The sequence below is a fragment of the Saccopteryx leptura genome, chromosome 6 (genome assembly GCF_036850995.1).
Source record: "Saccopteryx leptura isolate mSacLep1 chromosome 6, mSacLep1_pri_phased_curated, whole genome shotgun sequence".
NCBI classification, from domain to species: domain Eukaryota; kingdom Metazoa; phylum Chordata; class Mammalia; order Chiroptera; family Emballonuridae; genus Saccopteryx; species Saccopteryx leptura.
The window spans coordinates 165,388,930-165,410,907 of NC_089508.1; the positions used below are offsets into that span (position 1 = coordinate 165,388,930).

Consider the following 21,978-nt stretch of genomic DNA (forward strand, 5'->3'; position numbering starts at 1 on the left):
TTCATGTTGTCTCGGTTTCCCTTCTCCATGATTATGTTGAGAATGTTGAGTTCCAGAAAAAAAGAACCCCCTGGTAGACCTTTGAGTCTTCAGATCCTCAAACCTTAGCGTGAGGTTTTATAGTCTCATACCAGAGACTATAAGAGAAGGAACCTTTGTTGCTTCATTCTTGGGTATCGGGCACCCATAGCCAAATAGCCAAGTCGGGCAGTTTGGGGGCTGCTTGTCCAAACCTCCACGGAAATTAGATCTGCGCTGTTAGGGCCAGAAATCCTCCCTTGTGGTTTCATCCCACATTGCTCAGCATGCTTCCTCAGACCACCCCATAAATTGTGTCAACGAGAGCCTTTGCGGAAAGAATGTGAGGCCATGACCAGAACAGCTGGACTCCCAGGATGCCGTTGTATAAGGCTCAGGAAGAGCAGAGATGACTGCCTTTCTCTAGTGAAAATAGTCTGTGGTTCAGCCACAGATTGCTTTCAGGGCAATTGTTTTACTTGGGGAGGCACAGGGATTCAGAACCTTTTCCTGCCCCCCCCCCCTTACGTTGTGGTTGCATGAACGAACGCATCTTGGCATTCTGTCTCTTGACTTTAAATCCCTGCCTTGATAGTCAGGAAGTTAAATGAGTTACCTGTTATATGGTAATGTGTTTGTTCACCAGGAAGTGGACCAGTGCCTTAAGAGCTCAAAATAATTTAACTTGTTCAGGTTATGGGCAGTGAGTTTCTCTGGCTCCCCATGGCCGACTTGCCCATGTGCTTGTTCTGTGGCTTTCTCAGGGGCTCCTAGACAGTAAGGAGATTCTATCCCCACCCCTGCTTTCTCCCCATTTTGGTTAATTTGTACCTACCAGTTGCTACCAGTTGACTTTCTTTGTTGCTCAGCATGAGCAAGGTTGAATTTCTAGCCCAGGTTGCTTAACATCCTCTGATTTTAGCCACAGTGCCAACTAGTGGTCTTTAATCTTCATTTTCAGCCACTGTGGCTGGAAGTCCGTATGTCCAAAGAGGCTGCTTCAGCAGCTAAGTAGAAAGGGGGGTGTATCTTTTAGGCAGGTCCTGGAAGAGGGGGCTTAGACTTTTTATTTTTCAGTTGTCTATTGATTGTTTTCCATAAAACACTGATGGTGACTCCATCTGGTTTACATCTTCCAGGGGACTGTTCCCTGCCTGCTACAGATTGGGGGTGGGGGGTATAGTGCTTTCCCAGGGAAGGGAGGGTAAAGCCAGGAACAGTTCTATCTGTTTTCCTTTGGAGGAGGGTCAGAGGTAGGGGTGTGGTGTCTTTCCAACAGGACTGTGGTCCGTCTAAGCTGAGTGTGGATCTGACTGGCACCTGTGAGTCTTGAGCTCCGGGGAGGCTCCTCTTGCCGGGGAAGGAGCGCCAGTGCTGGCCGACACCAGTTTGCATGGGCCTGAGCGAGGGTCTGGCAGAGGCCACGGGTTCTGCAGGAGGTTCGCCGGCCATTGCTGACACGCAGGGCCGTGAGAGGTTGTCCTCCAGTTTGTGCCTCCCCATTTTGTTTCTGCCTGGAATTTGCCTGGCTGGGTGGTGGATGTAAGCTGAGTAGTCCTGGCAAACTGAAGCCACAGTACGTTTCCTGAGGAATTTCATTCTGCGAAGTCTGTCAGCACACTGTGCTCTGGGGATTGAGCTCAGCTACAACCGACTGAGACCAGTGAGTCTGGACCCTTTCATTGCCTCCAGCATTGTTTGCTTTGAAGGGCACAGAGACCCTTGAATGGGAACACTGAATAAGGCAGTTGAAACAAAAAACAAAATCAGGGTGTGGGATTACCATTAGCTAGACTATTAACTAGGCATAAGGTGGGGAACTAGTCACCAGAAAACTGTTCTTCTTTTTATTTTATTCATTTGTTTTTCATTATTTTCATAATGACTGGAATGATTACTATGACCGTGTAACAGTCATAGTGAAAGAAACACGTTTGTGACTCAGCACCCTTTGGTACTTCAGAGACTGCATTTTGCTATCTCATTGGTAAATCTTTGCAAATTCTCCAAGGAGATCAGGGCCCTCTTCTTTGTGTGGGTGTAATGCTGCTAAGTCAGGCATCAGCCATGCTAGACTAAACAACAAAAGATTTGATAACAACAAAAGATCTGATAAAGGACCAGTGTTCAAAATATACATAGCACTCTTAAAATTCAATAATAAGTAAACAAACAACCCAACTGAAAACTGGGGAAAAGAACTAGCTAGACACCTCATCAAAGAAGACATACAGATGCAAATAAGCATATGAAGAGATGCTCAACATCTTATATCATTAGGGAGTTCCAAATTAAAACAATGAGCTATCACTACACACCTATTAGAATAGCTAAAATCCAAAATACTGACATTAAATGCTGGTGAGGATGTGGATAAACCAGAGCTCTCTCATACATTGCTGGTGAGAATGCAAAATGAAATAGCCACTTGGAGAGATAACTTGGCAGTTTCTTACAAAACTAAACATAGACTTACCACATGACACAATTTAGCAATCACACTCTTAGGTGTTTACCCAAATAAGTCGAAAACTTATGTCCACATAGAAACCTGCCCACGAATGCTTATAGCAGCTTTACTCATAATTGCTAAAACTTGGAAGCAACCAATATGTCCTTCAGTAGGTGAATAGATAAACTGTGATACATGCAGACAGTGGAATATTATTTAGTGATTAAAGAAATGAGCTGTCAAATTATGAAAAGACATGGATGAACCTTAAGTGCATATTACTAAGTGAAAGAAGCCACTCTAAAAAGAGTATAACATGGCATGATGCCAACTACATGACATTCTGAAAAAGGCAAACCTGTAAAGTCAATTAAAAGATTGTGGATAGTTGATACAAAACATTATGCATTTGTCAAAACTCATAAAACCCTTTGAACCCAGAAAACAAATCCTCGTATCATAAACTATGAACTTTAATCAATAATAATGAATCAATATTGGTTTCTTGGTTTTAAACAATGGACCACACCAATGAAAGATGTTAATAATAAGGAAACTTAGGGAGTGGGTAAAAATATATGGAGTAACATGTGACTTTCAAGCCCAGGCCACAAGGCCTTGTAGCTGCCCATCTCATCCTCTTGGAACCCAGCAGCCATGTAAGAATGCTCAGTCCAGCCTCCAAGAGAGAAAAGCCCAGCTGTTCCAGCTGAGCCCAGTGTCTGAGCCACCATTCAATGGATTGCAGCTATATGAGTGAGTCTAGGAAAGACCAGCAGAAAAGCTGCCCAGTCAGCCCAGAGATTTGTGAGAAATAATACATTGTGGTAGCTTTAAGTCACTGAGTTTGGGCTGGTTTATTCAGAAAATTAACTGACACAAGGCCTATGAGTCTGTGACCTTGGAGTCATGGGCAACTAACTGCCTTGGGATGGGGCTGGCTGCCTGCGTAAGGTAGGAAAGTATAGAAGGTTCTCACTGTAGAGTAGTGGCAGCATGGAGACTAGTCTCTCAGTTTTCAGAATCTTCTTTGAAAGAAAATGACTCATAAATGAGATTCTAAGTAGTTAAGAAACAAAACAAAACTCATAGCTAAGGGCTGAGGCAATGAGAAAGATAGTTAGACACTGGCATGGAAAGCAGGAAACCCTAGGAAATCCTGGCACCACCATCAACTACCTGGTGCCAGTCCTTGGCCCTGACTGTGCCCATCCCCTCACTCCCTGTGGTGGAAAAATGGGACTGACCTGTTTCTAAGAGTAGAGCTTGTTTGATGGGTACTTAAAAAGGACTGCAGAAGTAAAATTCACTCTTTCCTCTCACAATGAATAATAGGGTTGGCATCGTCCCACTCCCTTCTGGAAGATAGTAAATTTGAAGGAGGAAATAAACAAAAGTTCAGGGGCATTCTACTACATAAGCTACTGCAGTAATTCCCCCAAATTAAAAATGACTAGATGAATGCTTGCTTTAGACCACTGGGGTAGGGGTGGAAGTGCTTGTTAAGATTGAAAGATGGAGCCCTGCCCAGTTGGCTCAGTGGTAGAGCGTCGACCTGGCACGCAGGAGTCCCGGGTTCAATTCCCGGCCAGGGCACCCAGGAAAGGTGCCCATCTGCTTCTCCACCCTTCCTCCTCTCCTTCCTCTCTGTCTCTCTCTTCCCCTCCCGCAGCCAAGGCTCCATTGGAGCAAAGTTGGCCCGGGCGCTGGGGATGGCTCTATGGCCTCTGCCTCAGGTGCTAGAATGGCTCTGGTGGCAACAGAGCAACACCCCCTGGTGGGCATGCCAGGTGGATCCCAGTCAGGCACATGCGGGAGTCTGTCTGACTGCCTCCCCATTTCCAACTTCAGAAAAATACAAAAAAAAAAAAAAAAAAAAAAGATTGAAAGATGGTTAGGAGGTCAGAGGTGGTTACGGCAAAGGGGGAACCCACTTTGGAGTTCTCCCTGCCTAAGTGGTCTCTACCCCTAAAAAATAACTCAGTGCCCAGTAGCCCCATAAATAAAGTGGATTTTTCTCTTCCTTTCCGCTTAACACACATACACATGTATTTCCAAGTTATTTCTGGTGACCTAAAAGATGTGTGCATGCCGTGTGCCTTCAAATTCTGCCAGAATCAACCGTCCTCTCCCATCTTAGTGGCCAGTGAGAGGCGAGAGCACAGTCCCTGGAATTCAGAGGATAAACAAGGCTGCTTCCAGGCAGGGTTGTTTCTCTGAAGCACCGTTGGCTCCATCTGACTTTGATTCAGCTATTCTCAGCTGAAATCTGGGGAAAGCTTGCCTTCTAAGATACCTCTAAAATTGTACTTATGTTTTACTTAGTCAGCATTCATTCAACAGATACCAGAATGCCAGGCATTATTCTGAGTGCTGAAGATACAGTATTTAAGAAAACAATTGGATTTTCTCTCACTGATTTTATATTCTAGTGGAGATAGGAGGTAAATCACTAATAAATCAGATGGTATGTTCTTCTAGGAAACTAATGTATATAGTAAAGGAGGAATGGATTTGTAGGGGAAGGAAGCAAGTTACTTTAGTTCTTTCTGGCTCCGTTTCCTCATCTGGAAAATAGGGTGATCATATCCTCCTCAAAAAGGTGTGAAGATGAATGAGATCATTCTTTATCTTGTTTCTATGGTTATCACTATGAATGGCAGTTATTAATATTCTTTTCTCTCCTTCTACTCCCCCAGCCCTGGTGTGGATTTTTTTGTGTGGAAGACGGATGTCTTGACCTATCCCCACTACTTCCCACCTTGAATCTGAGACTGGAGCTGTCAGTCCAGTCTTTGAGTTATCAGTGAAAGGAAGAAACTTCTATAGAGGCAGGGGCTGCCCCACTTTAAACAAAGACCATGGGGGTGGGGTGGGGGAGGGAGAGGCACGCCTGTTCCTGAAAACTCTGGAAGCCTCCAGATCCCACGGGATCCTTGGTTAGCTTTGTACATAGCTGTTGTTTATTGAGACCGAATGAATCACAAAATGAATAATATGCATTAGACAAGTGATAATTCACGGCATATTTTTTAAGTAGTTTTACCATCTAAGTGCTATTTTATGCCAAAAGAGTTACACCCAAGCAGGCAGCTATAATTCTACTACAATGATCTTTATTTGTCATCCTTTGGCATGCACGGATTTGAAAGTGGAAGCTTTCCTCTTCAGTTGAATCAGTTTTCTGTGGAGGAGTATCTTTCCTGTTAGATTATGAATTCTGTTTCTCGCCCACTTCCAAGCAGAAAAGTTCGCTTCAGACTATTTTCCCTGAAAACTTGATGGCATTCCCCACCTTGGGGAATAACTTGAAGGCATAATCATTTTCACAAAGAATCAGTTGCGTTTTCTTGTTCCTCCTCAACCCCCATGGTAGTTCCAGCCAGCTCACTCACGGTTGTTTCTTGGACCTGCCTGAAACCATCCCTTTGACACTGAAGGCTCTTGGGGCTTCTCCAAGTACCAAGCCACATTCCCTTGACGTTTTTAGAGATGGCCACTTATGTGACCTGTATTCTTGTTTTCTGAGTGGCTTCCTGTCAGCTTTTCCGGTTCCCCCGCCAGCTCTCCTTCGCCGGTCAGGAGCGCCGCTGGCTTCTCTTGTTTGAGGGTGGGGATTCCTGCCTGGTGACCCAGCCAGTTTTTATGGGATAAATGTGTTTGGTCATTAGCAGATATTTTTCACATAAAAGCCACTCGAGGCAGCCCTCATACTTCATGACCCACAGGATTTTGTTCCCAAGCACCAGGGCTGCCAGTGGCACTGGCCTCTCTCTGTGCAGCCTGTCAGCAGAGGGGGTATGGGAGGAGGCGGGGTGCCACCCTTGCAGAGCTTAGCCACATCCTTGTTTTCCAGCACAGTGAAAATCACAGACCGAAAATGTTTTTCTCCCCACGCATTATTGTGTTCTTTCCCCTCTGCAAGCTAAAATCATTGAAGAGCCTGCATATTTTTTTCTATAAATTCATCTCACTAATATTCTACATTTCCAAAATTTGTCATGAGATATAGGAGATGCTGCAAGCCTTGGAGCTAAATTAAACATGTGCATGAATGAATTTCATTCTGAATTTAGCTGCCCTCAAATCCCTTCTGGTACCACGTTGTATATGTGTAGGAAAGTGTCAGGCATTTTGAATCTGGGATGTTTAATAGAACCCTTGGGGAAGGGACGAGGCTTCAGGCCGCCCGGCGTTCAGTGCCCTGTCAGCACTGTCAGGCCTTCCCGGGGGCTTGGAAGGAACTCTGAAATGCTGTTTCTCTCACTTAGGGTTAGATTTGAAATGGTTTCTATCTCTGTGTGTAATTTGTATATAATTTGGAGGAGATTTACCGGTAGATTCAGATTTTAAATTGGGAAGATTAATATCATGTTAGAGTTAAAGTACTGCCTTTTAAACTGTTTTTAGTCAGTCTGGAACACAGGTGCTTACTTAGCGAGGAACTCATTTCTAGTTGGAAACAGCGTCAGGATCTGATTTTTTAACCTCCTCTGCATGAAGAATCTAGAAAACCAAGCTGGGTTTACTGTCAGTTTCATTGGGTCTTCCTGGGCAGGGTCTCAGCCCAGGGCCATGGTTCTCATAGTGTGTGTTCCTGGGACCGGAGTCAGTGGTATCATTTGGGAGCTTGTCAGGATACACATACTCAGGCCCAAGCCCAGCAGTCTGTGTTTTAACAAGCCCTGATTCTGACACATGCTAAAGTCTGAAAACCATAGTCCTAGTGCATTTGGACTTCCACAAGAATAAAATCAGGATTTATGTCAGTGTAAAGCTCCCAGAGCCAAGCCTGTGTCATCACTGGCACTCGATTTGTCCCTGCAGTGATGATAGTAGTGGGGCTTAAGAACAACCTTCCCATAGCCTTTGAGAATCGTCACAACTTATTAGGCTGAGGACTGATGGGTTTGCTTCTCAGGGAACTGTTAGCTCACCAGTGCTGCACTTTCCAGCTCCCCAGGAAGCCAGCCAGTTGCTTTGCAAATGCATGCCTTTTGGTCACAAATAAGAGAGCAGTGGATGTATCAATTAATCAAGCCAAACAGATTTTTTTTTCTTTTAAATGAGCACCTAGTGTGTATATAACATGAGAAGATCAAGACCTCTGCATCGACAAGGAAAATAGTTCTTTGGGTATGTGATATTGAATAGGGTGGATCATCTGCAAGACATTCAGGAGATCTGAGACTTCTGAGTCAGCATTCCCCACACTGGTGCAGGAAGTGGGGATGGGTGGCAGGGCAGGGACTGAGTTGGACCAAGTTCAACAGATTCGTGACTAGAGGACCTCTGAGCTTTTAATATGTCCATTATGAATCTCCCAAAGGGCATGAGTTATGCTGCATTTCCACAGTTCGGGAAATGCTATTCTAAATCAGCACTCTACTTTTGAAGAGGGGGGATGTATTTCTCATAATGGTTGGCATTATTATGGCAGAGATCTTTCAGGAGAACAGAGATTTAGTTTATATATAACTTTAGGGCTGTAAGTAGCTGTCTGAAGGATAAGACAGGTTCTGTCATGTACAGAAAGCTTTGTGCATCTGATGCAAGGAAGAGCCCAGAGGGCCTGGTGGTGAGGCCTTGACTCTGCTATTTCCTAACTGTGCAGCCCATGCCTCTGTGCATATTTGACTACTATTATGGCAAAAAGAAGAACAGTTTCTGAAAAGAATTATTCTGAAATTCTGATCTTAGTCATTTGCTGCATTCGCTCTATTAGGCTCTCGTCCAGTGCCTGCCAGCTTCCTTTACCAAGAAGCAGTGGGCTCCCTTTCTCTTCCCCTCCTCCTTCCTAACTGAGGAGGTGATGGTGCTATTCTGTGGCTGGTGTCAAAAATGCTGAGAACAGGGGTAAAATAGCTGTGGCAAGGACCACCGTGTTGCCCTATGTGGAAAGGCCATGCCTTCAGAGGAAACCAAGATGATATTGTCCACAAAGAAATAGAAGCAAAGATGTTTATCCAAGGATGCAATATTAGAATCCTAAGAAGATACACACAGTGAAAACAGCATAATTCAAAGAGGGTTTCTTGAAAAGGAGTAGGGGCAGGAGACTCATAAGAGAACACAGTAAACCAGGACTGGTAGCACCCAACTAACTACCATCCTTAGGCTGAAGGGACTGGAGTGCAAACTGTTTACCAGAATCCAGAGGGGAGAGAGTTCTATAGAATTGGCACCTTGAAAAGACCTTTGGTTAAGTGACTCGGCCAGGTGGAGGCGACCTCTCAAAAAGGGAGACAAGGGAATAAATACCTTGGCTTTCTCCTCCCTCCTGCTGACCTCCTGCCAGAGCTTCCCCTTGGTGAACCCAACCAGAATCCAGAGGGCACAGGAAACCCCGGTGATGGATTCCAGGCTGCTTAGCTCCCCGAGAAAAGGGCAGGATGGTGAGTGGATGCCATCCAGCACTGATTTATATTTCTATGCCGTTTAGAAAAGCCAAAGAATGGGACCAGAAGGATACTCTTCATAAAGGAATGCCTAAATAAATTGTAGAGTGGAATACTACCCGGTACAGCAGAGGAATGAGATAGGTCTGTATATGTTCACTGGTATGGAGCAACAACCTTCCAAGGTGCTTTAAGGGCAAAAGCAAGATTCAGGGTAATATGCAGTGTGGTTCTCACTGCTTATTGGCATCATCTGGGGAGCCTAACATGAAAAATACCAGCACCTAGGCCCCTTCCCTGGCCCCTCCGAGTTCATTGGTCTGGGTATTAATTAATTAATTAATCTGAGTTTGGGTATGTTTCTTAAACCTCTTGGGTGAGTTTGATACACAGCTGAATCTGAAAACCATTATTGAGTATTGCATGGTCCTACTTATATAAGAATCCAGGGGCATATAGACATACAGGTGTGTGTACATGTTTGTAATTTGTTTTTTGGAAGATACAGGGGAATGAATCTGTGGTTGTCTCTGATGGAGTCAGACGGGACAGCAGCCAGTGGTGGGAGGGACACTTGCTTTTAACACCACTCACTGCTCTTCTGGAGTGTTGGAGTTTTTTTTACACGTGCATGCATTGATTGTCCAGGTTTGAAAACTTAATTAAAAGTAGATTGCCTGAATTCCACAGCAGCTTTCTTAAAGCTGCTGTGTAAACAAGAAGTGGAGCCTCATGGACTTCCATGGCATTTGGTTATTATGTCTTTTTAAATAATATTGGAAATAGTCATCTAGAAGTTAATTTAATTCCAACATACATTAAAGACTGTGAGGAGTCTTCTGTTGGTTTTGCATTGCAGTTGTTAACTGATGAACCCCTTTTTGTCTCTTCTTGCACACTCTACCTGCTATAATTTAATATCGGACATATCAGAATTTTCTCCTTGTCAAAGAAATGGATAAGATCATAGGGAATGCTTCCATCAACCAAAATAAATAAGTGAACCAAAAAAAAAAAAAAAAGTAGATTGCCTCAGTGTTGAAATCACCATTTTTTTATTCACTTCTGAAAGTTGTGAGGTGCATCTTTGTGAGCAGGAATGTTTTTATAAAAGTGCTTTTATTTTTTCCCCCATTTTTATTGAAAAATAGCCCACATACATCATTTATATTATAGTTTAAGGCATAGAGCATGATGGTTTGATTTTAAAAATATGAACACTTCGTGGATTTGCGTGTCATATTTGCTCAAGGGCAAGGCTGCATCATTCTAGTTTTTAGTATATGTGCTGCCAAAATGAGCAGAGGAGTATTTTTAACATTTGTTACATTCTCAGGAGCTAGGGATCCGAAGAAGAGATGATATTTGATTAAAGAGTAAGACCTGTTCCAAGACCCTGTTGCTTTTGGTGTGTTATAAATAAAATTATGCCTGCTTGAATTATTTAATGGTCACATGACTCCTCCTTTTCAAACTGGTCTGTCCCAGGCTCCGGTTCAGTTTAATAAATGGTGACTTCAGAGACAGCAGAGGAAATTTCTCTCAGGGAGCTAAGTAGAGTGGTTCCAGTTAGGCCCCTGCATCTAGACTGAAATCAGATTTCTTATTAATTTGGGAAGCCCTAACTTAGGAAAGTCATTTTTTACATTGAGCAGTTACCTATTCACTCATGAACTCCTCCCCCATCTTTTCAACTGACATTGTGAAATTTAAGTAGTTCAGTTTTTCTGGAACTATATATAGTTTTTTTTACCTGATCTTCATCTGTCATTCTCCATCTGCTATCTAGCCAATTTCCTTTAAAAGCTGCATTTTAAAGCAGAATATATAATGGAAAAACCTTAACTCCTGACCTTTGTGGAGATATATTAGAGTCACTCAATAATAATTAGCAGTTGCCCTGGTAACCTCAGATGGACTGCTTAAATCACCTGTGTTCGTCACTATCCCCTGCCTTTTAGACAGAAGATCACCTGCTTCCTGCTAATGAAAAAGGAACAATTTAGCACTTTTATAATCCTTTCAGCTTCTCTTGTAAGAATAGAAGTGATACTGTTGTGAATTAGACACACTAAAAGGAGGTTTGTTGTTTTGTTTTTTAGCAACTAAAGTAGAGACATAGGAGAGAAATTATCATAAGTAAGTTTTGAGCAAGGTAAAAACCCTTGTTCAGTTTATTTTGTTCACTACTATACTCAAAACCTTAGAAGATTTAAACAGGTGGAACGTGCAGATTAGAATTTAAGGATAGTGGCATCCCAGATGGAATGGGAGAATGAAACTGGCAAGACCTTCATAATGTCACGTCAGACATCGCTGACAAGGATGATTCAAGCCCCATTCATTAACTTCAAAACTTTGACTTGAAGAAGACTGCTTGAAAGTGGGAAAAGTCAAAGCTGAAGCACAAGAGAGGTTTCTTCAAGTAAGTGTGTTGACTTCAGCTCTGTTTCAGAAGAAGCCTGTATTCTTTCTTAACTTCCATATACCATGCCTTACAGCACAGACCTCATGGTAGGAGTGCCATGCTTCTTCTGGGGGGGAAACGGCTCCCCCACCCTCTCACACACATAGTGCATCCTCCTCCCCATTCTTCTGTTGACCCTCCTTTGTGTGAAAGTGAAATTAGAGGAAATGCATCCGTGGTCATCCCACGGATGCACTTAACAATGTGCAGTTGTCTCAGTGAAAATAAACTGGCAGGAGACCAAGAGTCAAGAAGTAGAGTCATGGGAATCCTGGACACGCTAACCTAACAGACACAAGATGCCCATGTTAGTGATCAGCATGGCCAATGTGATCGTCTCAGACACCACTCAGACCCAGGACTCTCCCAAATGGCAACTGCAAGAAAGTAATTTTTTTTTTTTTTTTTTTTTTTTTTGCAGAGCTACTCTTTCTTAAATCTCATTTGTCATTCTCCATCTGCTATCTACCCATTTCCTTTAAAAGCCGTATTTTAAAGCAGAATATATAATGGAAAAACCTTAACTCCTGACCTTTGTGGAGATACATTAGAGTCACTCAATAATAATTAGCAGTTGCTCTGGTAACCTCAGATGCACTGCTTAAATCATGTGTATTTGTCACTATCCCCTGCCTTTCAGACAGGAAGATCACTGCTTTGTCCTTTCTTAAATCTCAAAGGAACTCAGACTTATTTTTGTGTTATGTGCCCCTTTAAATATTTGCTGCTGTCATGAATGTCAGCGTTCAAAATTGGCGAACCTGACAGATAGTCCCTTCCTCGGCAGTTAGCAAACACTTACTAAATCCTACTGTTAAAGACACTATTCCAGGCATAGGAAAGAAACTGAAAACTACTTTTCACTCAAATTTTTATAGCCCAGTTGGGGGAAATCAGATGTATATACATGGGGGTAGCATTGCTATTAATACGAGACAGATGTTAAACAGTAAGTGAGTGGCCTGGTCATTGACTCAAAATATTTATGGTTGAATGAATTGTCTTTTCCGTTTACATTGTGTGTGCAGGGTTTCCAGTAATCTCCCTCCTTCATCTTCTAGATCTACATAGAAGTCTGTCATTTCCGTGCCTGCTTTGGTTCAGCTTACTAAGAGTGGGGTTAGGGGGAATTGTAGTTTTGTGACCCAACCTTTTTTATCCTGTTAGCCAGACTTTCTGTGTCCCAGACTCTGCCAACTGTCCAGCATTGGGCTTATAAAAGAAAAGATGCTGCAATGTCCCAAGTGTTTGTTTATTTGTTTCCACAGAGGTCTATGGATCTAACATTTTAGATGCCAAAAAATAAAATTTGGATTATGAGAAAGATGTAGAGAAGAAAAAATATTGAAAGGAATAAAAAGTTGGAATTTGATCATTTGGATGATATATTGCATTTTTTAAGTCCCCCTACCCTCACAACCACCAGAATTGCTCATTAGGACAGTTTTCCATTAGAACAGTATTTTTTTCCACCCAAATAATATTTGGGGCAAAAATCTATAACTGCTTCTAATATAAAACTCTACACAAAATATCCTGTTAAGTTGAAATTTAATTCATACCTTGAAAGATTGCTTTCTGGCCTTATATGGAAAAGGAAAGTTCCTGAGAATTAGTACTTTAAAATCTAAATCAGAGTAACCAGGAAAAATAGGTGAAAAGGGACTGTGCCTCTCATTGGTAAGAAAAATTTTGCTAGTAAATTTTCAAGCAACACCCAATTTCTGTGTAGGGATGACTCTTTGTATATGTAGCTGATTCTCTAGGCTCCTCCTCTACTTTCAGAAATGTCAGCTCCAGGAGTTTATTCTTTTCAAGGTATAATTCAGTAACCAATTCCCGAGGTAATACTAAGGGAGGCTTACTAGAACCTGAGTGAGTTGGTATTTTGAATACTGCTTGCTCTGAATTGGGCCATGGGGAGCCCTGTTAGCCATAAGCTCAGTGCTACCATTGACACTCAGTCAGAGCCAGCTTCCAGCCATATTCTTTAATTTTGGTGCACCTTGTGAACAAATTAACTGTGTAACCCACTGAACTTTGCACACCTTGGGAACAATTCGGTCATTAAATACAAAATATTTAGCTAAAATCCAAGACCCATATCTAGAATATGAATATGTAATCAGTACATCGGACCCCCCAAACAGGACAGCAATGTGATTTTAGACACAACCTTATTTGTGGGCTGTCCCAGGCTTACACTTAGCTTTATTCCAGATTCATCTAGGAAAGCAAGAATTCATAGAAAGGAAGAGAAAGAAAACGCCGTCTCTGCTCAAATGAGCTGACCTATGTTGCCACCTTCTAAAGATAACCCCTTTTCTCTGATAAGGACAGGATCCATTCCAGCCAGCTTCCCCGAGCATCTCCGCGGAGCTGCCTTCGCTCTGTGTGATAGCTTTGAAATGGGGCCATGTCTGCCAAGCTGGGGGTGGAACCAGGACTCCTAAGGGCCAGGCTTTGGTTTCATTGAGATCTTTGGAGGCAGGGTATAGAAATGAGGGAGTTGTCAATTGGAGAGGAACTTTGGGGAAGAAAGCTATATAAAAGGAAATTTTATAGAGTTTCTCCTACGTGGTGTACGATATAAATTCTCTTTCATGTAATTTCACAGAGTCATTGGTAAAAATGAGGTTTTCATTATTCAGTCCATCACGGTGTGAAGAGCATAGGTTCAGGGACAGACTTATCTGAGTTCATATCCCAACTTAGCTGTTTATTACTTTGTTGCCATGAGGTAACTTGATATCTGTGAGCCTCATCTGTTAAGTAGATGATAGTACCTACTTCAGGGGTCCCCAAACTTTTTACACAGGGGGCCAGTTCACTGTCCTTCAGACCATTGGAGGGCCGGACTATAAAAAAACTATGAACAAATTCCTATGCACACTGCACATATCTTATTTTAAAGTAAAAAAACAAAACGGGAACAAATACAATATTTAAAATAAAGAACAAGTAAATTTAAATCAACAAACTGACCAATATTTCAATGGGAACTATGTTCCTCTCACTGACCACCAATGAAAGAGGTACCCTTCCAGAAGTGCGACGGGGGCCGGATAAATGGCCTAAGGGGGCCGCATGTGGCCCGCGGGCCGTAGTTTGGGGACCCCTGACCTACTTCATAGGGTGGTTGTGACACTTCCTTGAAGTAGTTCACGTAAAGCATTTAGCATGGCTTCTAGTGCATGATAAATGCTCAGAAGAGTTATCTGCCATAATTATCGTCAAACTGTTATTTTAACAATAACTGAGGATGTGAATGTCTTTGGGGGGGTGTATTGAGGTGCTGATCCTCACAGGGTGAGAAGGGGATCTAGTCATATCTGAGTCACAGAGTAACACAACCCTTCCCCCATCTAGTCTAGAACAATCTCTGTTACACACCTGGCATTGAGCACCAGAGTAGCTCTGAGTAGCTAGAGGAGCCACACTGTCTTGTTTTCTAGCTGGTTGGACACCCTGAGGGTACCTTGGGATCGAGAGAGTGGAGGACAAAAATGTGGTCAGGAGCCCAGGAAAGGCTGGAAGGAGCTGGAGCTATGGGGAGGCAGGGTCACTTTGAAGAATGAGCCCCAGAATGAAGTTGAGCATTACCACTCTGGCTCTTGGGTGTGTTTGCCCTCTTGGCGTCCAACTGCCCCTGCCTGATGCTCCCCCTCCTGGCTTATTCTTTCCCACCATTCTGTGCAGGCAGCTTTCCCCCTCACAGCTTCAGAGCCCATAGCTTTAGATCGTCATGACCTCTTCTATAGGCCCCAGTGCTACCTCATAGCTTCATTCCACAGAACTTAATTCTCTGCTCCCCAACCCTACTTCCGGAGCGGGAGAATCTGACTGACTGAGCTAGCTTTCTCTGGGCCCTGTCCTTTGCTGGTGGCTATCTGAAGGTTGCTGTGGCTCTTTGGGGTCTTTTGTGTTTCTACATAAATTTTTGGAATATTTGGTCTTGTTCTATGAAATATACCACTGATATCTTGATAGGAACTGTGTTGAATTGACAGATTACTTTTGATATCTTCATAGGAACTGTGTTGAATTGACAGATTGCTTTGGGTAATATGGACATTTTAATGATGTTCATTCTTCCTGTCCGTAAGCACAGGATATGCTTCCACTCATTTGTACCTTCTTCAACTTTCCCCTTCAGTGTCTTGTAATTTTCTAGATACAGATCTTTGACATCTTTTGTTAAATTAATTTCTAGGGGTTTTATTTGTTTTGTTTTGTTTCCCTTTCTGGTAGTTCATTATTGGTATATAAAAATACAACTGATTTTTTGGATATTTATTTTGTATGCTGCTACTTTATTTAATTAATTATCAGTTCCAGGAGTTTTTTGGAGGAATCTTTAGGGTTCTTTATATACAGTATCATGTCATCTACAAATAATGATAATTTTATTTCTCCCTTTCCAATTTGATGCCTTATATTTCTTCTTCTGGTCTACTTGTTATGCCTAGGACTTCCAGAACTATGTTGAGTAAGGTGAAAGCAATATACCTGTCTTGTTCCAGATCTTAAAGGAAATGTTTTTAGTTTTATGCCCATTGAGTTTGATGTTGGCTGTGGATTTGACATATATGGACTTTATTGTGTTGAGATATATTCCCTCTGTTCCCACTTTGCTGAGAGTTTTTATCATAAATGGGTGCTTATCAGATGCTAATTCTGCATCTGTTGATACGATCATGTGGTTTTTATTCCTCATTTTCTTTATGTGATGTATCACGTTTATTGATTAGCGGATATTGTACCAACTTTGCTTCCCTGGAATAAATCCCACTTAATTATGGTGTATGATCCTGTTAATGAAGTGCTAGATCCAGTTTGCTAATATTTTGTTGAGGATTTTAGTATTTATGGTCATCAGGGATAGTGATCTGTAATTTTCTTCTTTGTAATGTCTTCATCTGGTATTGGAATTGGGATAATGTTTGTCTTGTAAGATGAGCCTGGGAGTTTTCCCTCGTCTGGAATTTTTTGGAAGAGTTTGAGAAGGATAGGTGTGAAGTGATAGGTATCTCTTTAAGTTAACCAGTTCAAAAGCTGAGAAAACTTTGGCACAAAAAGGAGAAATTTGAGCTAGGGTACTCAGTGGCCGATGAGTAGACTGGCCCTCTTGCGTTCACACAGTTCGTGTATGAGAAGACAGGAAGAAACCCTGAGTCGTACGGCTAGAGCACCCTCCCTGTGGCTCCATGTGGAGTATTCGTCTCACCAGTCTTGAGTACAGTCCAGGAAGCACCCAGAGATGAGCTGGTGTGTGCTCACTGACAGCATGCAGGACCGGACCTGGAAAGAACTCAACTTCGCATGGCCTCTGAGCAGCAGAGGAGGAAGAGATTTCAGAGGTAAAGCAGTCAGAGACTCCCAAAGAGATGCGAGGAAAACATCAAGATCTGAAGAAGCAACTCCCGGGACTCATCCTAGCTCATTGAAAGGGTCAAGGGCTCAGTCTCCTTTCAGGAAGTGCCAGGCACAGCAAAGCCAACAAATCCTTTCTGCTCCTGAGAACAAGTAATGAAATTGTTTCTTGCCACTTCTCTCCCAAATTAACCAAATTGCCAGGTCAAGAAAAACATAGAAAAGCTACATGCTCATCTGGGCACAATCACAGGTGTATATAATTGATGTAACACATTGAAAAAGATGATTGCTTATTTTGTTTTGTTTTTTAAGCTTGGCTTTTGCCTTGACAGTTGTACATTAAATGTATTACTTTGAGTTTTTTACTTTGCTGAAGGAGATCATTATACTAAGAAGATGCTCTATTCTATTGGTATTATTTCTTAACTATTAATACCATTTCAATAAATGTGTATAATTAACTCATAGACTGTCAGCTTTTGCTGGATTTCTCTCTTTTCTCCTTCCTGAGCTTATTCCAATCTCAGTGTAACTTGTAAACATCCATCTAGAATTGAAGAAATGACCCCATTTGGGTCTCAGTCAGCTCAGCAACAGAGACAGTTGAGGAACTGAGTATTACACATGTGAGGTAAAAAGTAACAAACTATGATATGTTGATGACTTAAGCTCCTAAACTATATTAAAAGATATATGGTTATGAGAAAAAAAAAAAAAAGTAACAAACTAAAGTGTTGTGGAGGGAAAACCTCACAGGCTAATAATCCTTCCATAGATTTCCCTTTACACAAAGATGAGACTTGGGAGAGAAGTGTTGAAGGAAAATAGTTATTAGAATAATAACTTAAACACGTGATTAAACCCTCGGTCTACTGACAGCAGGGGCTTTCTGGAGCCTGGGTTTGCATATAAAGTGCCAGAGCACCCCCCCCCCCAGTGTCCTCAGGCCTGCCTGCTCCCTCTCTGCCTCCGCAGGAGGGGAGAGCCTGACCCCACTCCCTGCCTCGCCCTTTGTGCCTCTGCAGAAATCCTTTCATCTGGGGTTTCAAAGTGTTGTTACAAATGTAAATTAACAAGCCTCATCATTATTTCTCTCCATAGAGATGGTTCATTCTCTCCATAGAGATGGTTACTTAACAGATATTTACCTAGATGGCCTCCTCCAGGTCACCCGAGAAGTCCTTTGTGTCTGGAAACAGTCTGGAAACAGATGCTCAGACTGTAAAAGCACCTTGCAGCCTCACTGCAGGTCCACACCCACTGCATCCTCTGGCGGGTCCTGGAGGACGAATCGCTGTCTCGGATCTTCACAGCAAGGCTCCCTGGCCGGGCTGCCCTCGGCCTCACCAAGCACCCACTTTCCTGCACACAGGACTGCAGCCCTCCTCTGTCCTCATATCTGCCCCAAAAGCTGTGAGAACGGAACATGAATTTTTTACAGATTTTTTTTTATGAATCACTTTGATTCCGTAAGTGGTTGGCCATTATTTTATTTGTTCCCCCAAACTTCCCTATGAATCCAGTGAACAAATATTTGTATTAGCGCTTATTCGCTGCCCGTCACTGTGCTGAACACAGGGCCCGCTACAGTCATGCCCTTCCCTTTGAGGAAGGGCAGACGGTCAGCAGGAGTCACACAGGCTGTGGTCAGTGCTCTGAGATGAAGGCAGTGATGGGCGGGTGAGGCCAGCAGGAAAGGGCGGGTCTCTAGGCAGGTGAGACTTGAACTGAGACCTAGAGCTGGAGAATAACTCAGACTTTTCATTTTACTTTAACTTGTTGGCTTCTTAGAGATTTTAATTTCTAATAAAGTAAATATCAATCTTTTAATCCCATGTAAACAAAAAGTTCGTTGGGGTCCTTTTATATTTTATCCAGAGTAAGTGGGTCATGAGACCCAAAAGACAGAAAATCATGTGATTTATCCCCAGTGCTGATTGGTCCATTTCGTGCCCTGGCCTCCAGCATGGGCCTGGGGGCTCCCCCATGACCCACAGCAGCAGCACTGGTGGAGCCCCAGATGGTGCTAGGAATGAGAAATGCCCCAGCTCCACAGCCTGACCTTGGAACCCCAGCTTCTTCCTCCGGCCAGCACCAGGGAGGGCACAGGGTGGATCGGCGAGTGTACCATTTTATGTTAAGATTAACATGCTGTCATCTGGGTAGCAGACAGCATTCCAAAAAGAAAAAGGGCAAGCCTTTGTACCTTTTTTATTTTTTTGTTCTTTTTATTTTTCCTTTACAATTTAAAAAAAAAATTTAATTTGTTAGATTAATGGGTTCAAGTGTCCCACATAATATCTGCCATTTTCTGTCCCTGTGTAAGTCTCTGGCGCTGGCGTCCCAAATTCCTTGTTCTCACAGGCTGTGTTCCCTGCGCTGGCCCTTCATCTCAGGGAAACAATGGACGCAGAGTCCACGGCCACCGCCGCCATCGCTGCGCAGCTGGTTTCTGCCGACAAAGTTGAAGAAGATGCCCCAGCTCCTACTTCTGCAGATAAAGTGGAGAGTCCTTGTGTGGGTGGTGGAGCTAAGAAGCTGTTGGGTTTAGGACAGAACCATCTGGCGATGGGGGAGTATTCTAGCCGCTGTCAGTGCACTCCAGGAAGCAGCTCGTCTTTGAGGTGAGGAGGCTATTGAGTGTGGAGAAGTTTTCTTTTTCTATGAGAAATCTCTCCTGGGGTTGCAAGGATGGAGACTGGTATGTTGGGAAACGCCCTGGACGGCTGTACGTAGGAGAGGAGGAAGGAGAGGAAACAGGAGAATCTTTACTAGCAAGTGATGATGGCATAGAAGAGGAAGCAAGGGAAGAGTGGAGAGAACAGGTTGATGTCGTCATGGGAGAAAGAGAAGAAGCAAAAAGAAAACAGAAGACGAGTCTCTGGTAAGGCCTGTCATTGACAGAGAACAGGAGACTGGACTGGAGAAGAGGGAGAGAGGACAGGGAGGTAATGGAGCCTGCAGAGGGAGCACGGGGCCAGTGGGCTCTCCTCTAGACAGGCGAGCTGAAACCACTGAAGAGGCCAAAGGAGCAGCGGCACCCAGAGGCCTGATTGGAGCTGAGGCCACTTCTGGGAATCCAGACCTTGAAGCACCAGATGCTGAGGAAGGAAAATCAGTTTCAGCAACTGACATCCAAGAAGAGTGCAGAGAGAGGAGGTGGGGAGAGGCAGGGAGAAGTGTGGTGAGCACCGAGGAGAAGCCGGCTGCAGAGGAGCCGCCTTTTGTGACCTGGAAAAGCAGGCACTGCGGTGGCGGGAGAAGCAGAGCCTGTAGATGCAACAGGCAAGCCAGTGGATGTGGGTGGGGGCCAGCCAAAGGCGCAGGTAGCTGCCTCTGAAAATGGCCCGGCAAAAGCTGTTCTTGAGCAGATGGCGGGGCAAGGAGTACCTCTGGCTGCAGAGTCACCAGAGGTGACAGCAGAGGCCATAGAAAGTGGATCGCAAGTCTCTGAGAAGCCCGGGCGTGCCACAGTGCCCCCTAAGGGTGGTGCAGTGAGTAGGCTGGCAACTGCCGGAGATCACACTCCTGTGGAACCAGAGAGAATGCAGAAGGATGGACAGAAAGAAAAGATGGCTCAGGACTAGAAGAAAAGGTCAGGGCCCAGTTCCCTCTGAACCAGGAGGAACTAAGCTGTCTGTAGAAGAGTCTCGGCAGCTGCAGGTGAGTTTGAGACCACGGTAACCAGGGGGCTGCTGAGAATTCCCCTAAAGACAAGTGAAGGCAGCTGATAATGAAGGAACACGAGAGAGCAAAGAACAGATGAAAGAGGGTGAAGGAACCGAAGGCGAAGAAGAAGAAGATAAGGAAAATGACAAGACTGAAGAAACACCAGATGATTCAGTTCTGGAAAACAAGGCCCTTCAAGAAAACGAAGAGAAAGAGTTTGGGAACGTAGAGCTTGCCTGGGATATGCTGGACTTGGCAAAGACCTTTTTAAAAAGGCAAGAAACAAAAGAAGCTCAGCTGTGTGCTACACAGGCACACCTCAAACATGGTGAAGTTGGTGTCGAATCTGAGAATGATGTCCACGCTGAGGAGGAGTCCCAGGCATGCCCGACCCTGCAGGGGCCAAAGCTGGAAGCCCATGACCGTCTCCTTGCAGAGACCCGTTCCCCGCCGGCTGGACCTATGGGTACAACTGGGCGGCACAGCTGGGCGAGTCTGCTGAGAGCAGGGAGGAGAGAATGGCTGGACTAAATGAGTAGATGAAGGAGCCGAAGGATCACCTACTGAACAGGAGAAGGAAATGGAGTAGCCAAAGGGGCTGCTACCTGAAATGAGAAGATAGAAGATGCAAAGAGCCCCAGCATCGGGGTCATGTACGGTAGCGGAATGGCGAGAGCCACACTTCAGGTGGGAGCAGTGGGGGAGGCGTGCGGTCTCCGTGATTGCCAGCAGACAGCCAGCAGGTGCTTCCTCATCAAATTGTGTGACGGGTGCTTCCCACCTGTCAGAAGAGGAAACCAGTGGAACAGAGCCCCTGGAAAGACAATGCCGAGAAAGCCAGACAAGAGCCAGGGGTGAGTGAAGGCAATGGGGATGCGCTCTCCAGAGGGAATGAAGTTTTGGGAAATGTGGAGGAGGTGGGCAGTTAAAGCAGGGCTTGGACTCTTGCCTCATTTCCCCTTGTTCTCAGGGTCTGGGGAAGTCAGTCCTCCCAAGTGCATGTTCCCCACCTTGAGCCTGTTTGGATTGCTTGATAACCCTCCTAGAAACAATGAGGTTGTGCAGGGAACAGTTCGGTGTGGAATGTAAGACGGCTCACTGACCAGTGGAACCTGTATATGTATGCACCACAGGCCCCCTCTAATGGATGTATAAGAAGACACTTAATTAGCAAGACCGTTGGGTCACTTCTACTTGCTCCTTTCCATGTAATGCCTGAGCATTGGCTCTGTCAGCCTGTTACAGAGTATTTCAGAAATTGGGTTTATACTTTGTTCACTGCCCTGTTAGTGTAAGGAATAAAGCGGGGTAGAGGCAACCTGTTGACTCCCTCTGACAGGCCTGCTCGGTTGTATAAGGGAATGGCTTGAAAGAGGGTCACTTATGTGCAGGCTCCCTGTTTACATTCCAGGCCAAGAACCAGGCTGGAAGCCGGCAGCAGTGGATGGGACAGGGAAGGGAAAGCGCTGCATATTAAGAAGGGGCAGAGTTTTCCTCCCAAGGAAAAGTGTTTCTGTATACTTGTAGTTTTTCACTTTGGGGGAATTCTTTTAGTATCACGTCAAAATAAAGATTGTACACCATATATATGGATATCA

General features: G+C 44.0%; 1 protein-coding gene and 1 pseudogene across 1 annotated transcript in view; both read left to right on the forward strand.

Annotated features, from left to right (window-relative positions):
• ARHGAP26 (Rho GTPase activating protein 26) overlaps positions 1 to 21,978 on the forward strand; it is a 462,432-nt gene that overhangs the window by 372,381 nt on the left and 68,073 nt on the right.
• On the forward strand, positions 19,115 to 21,857 carry LOC136376040 (nuclear autoantigenic sperm protein pseudogene; annotated as a pseudogene).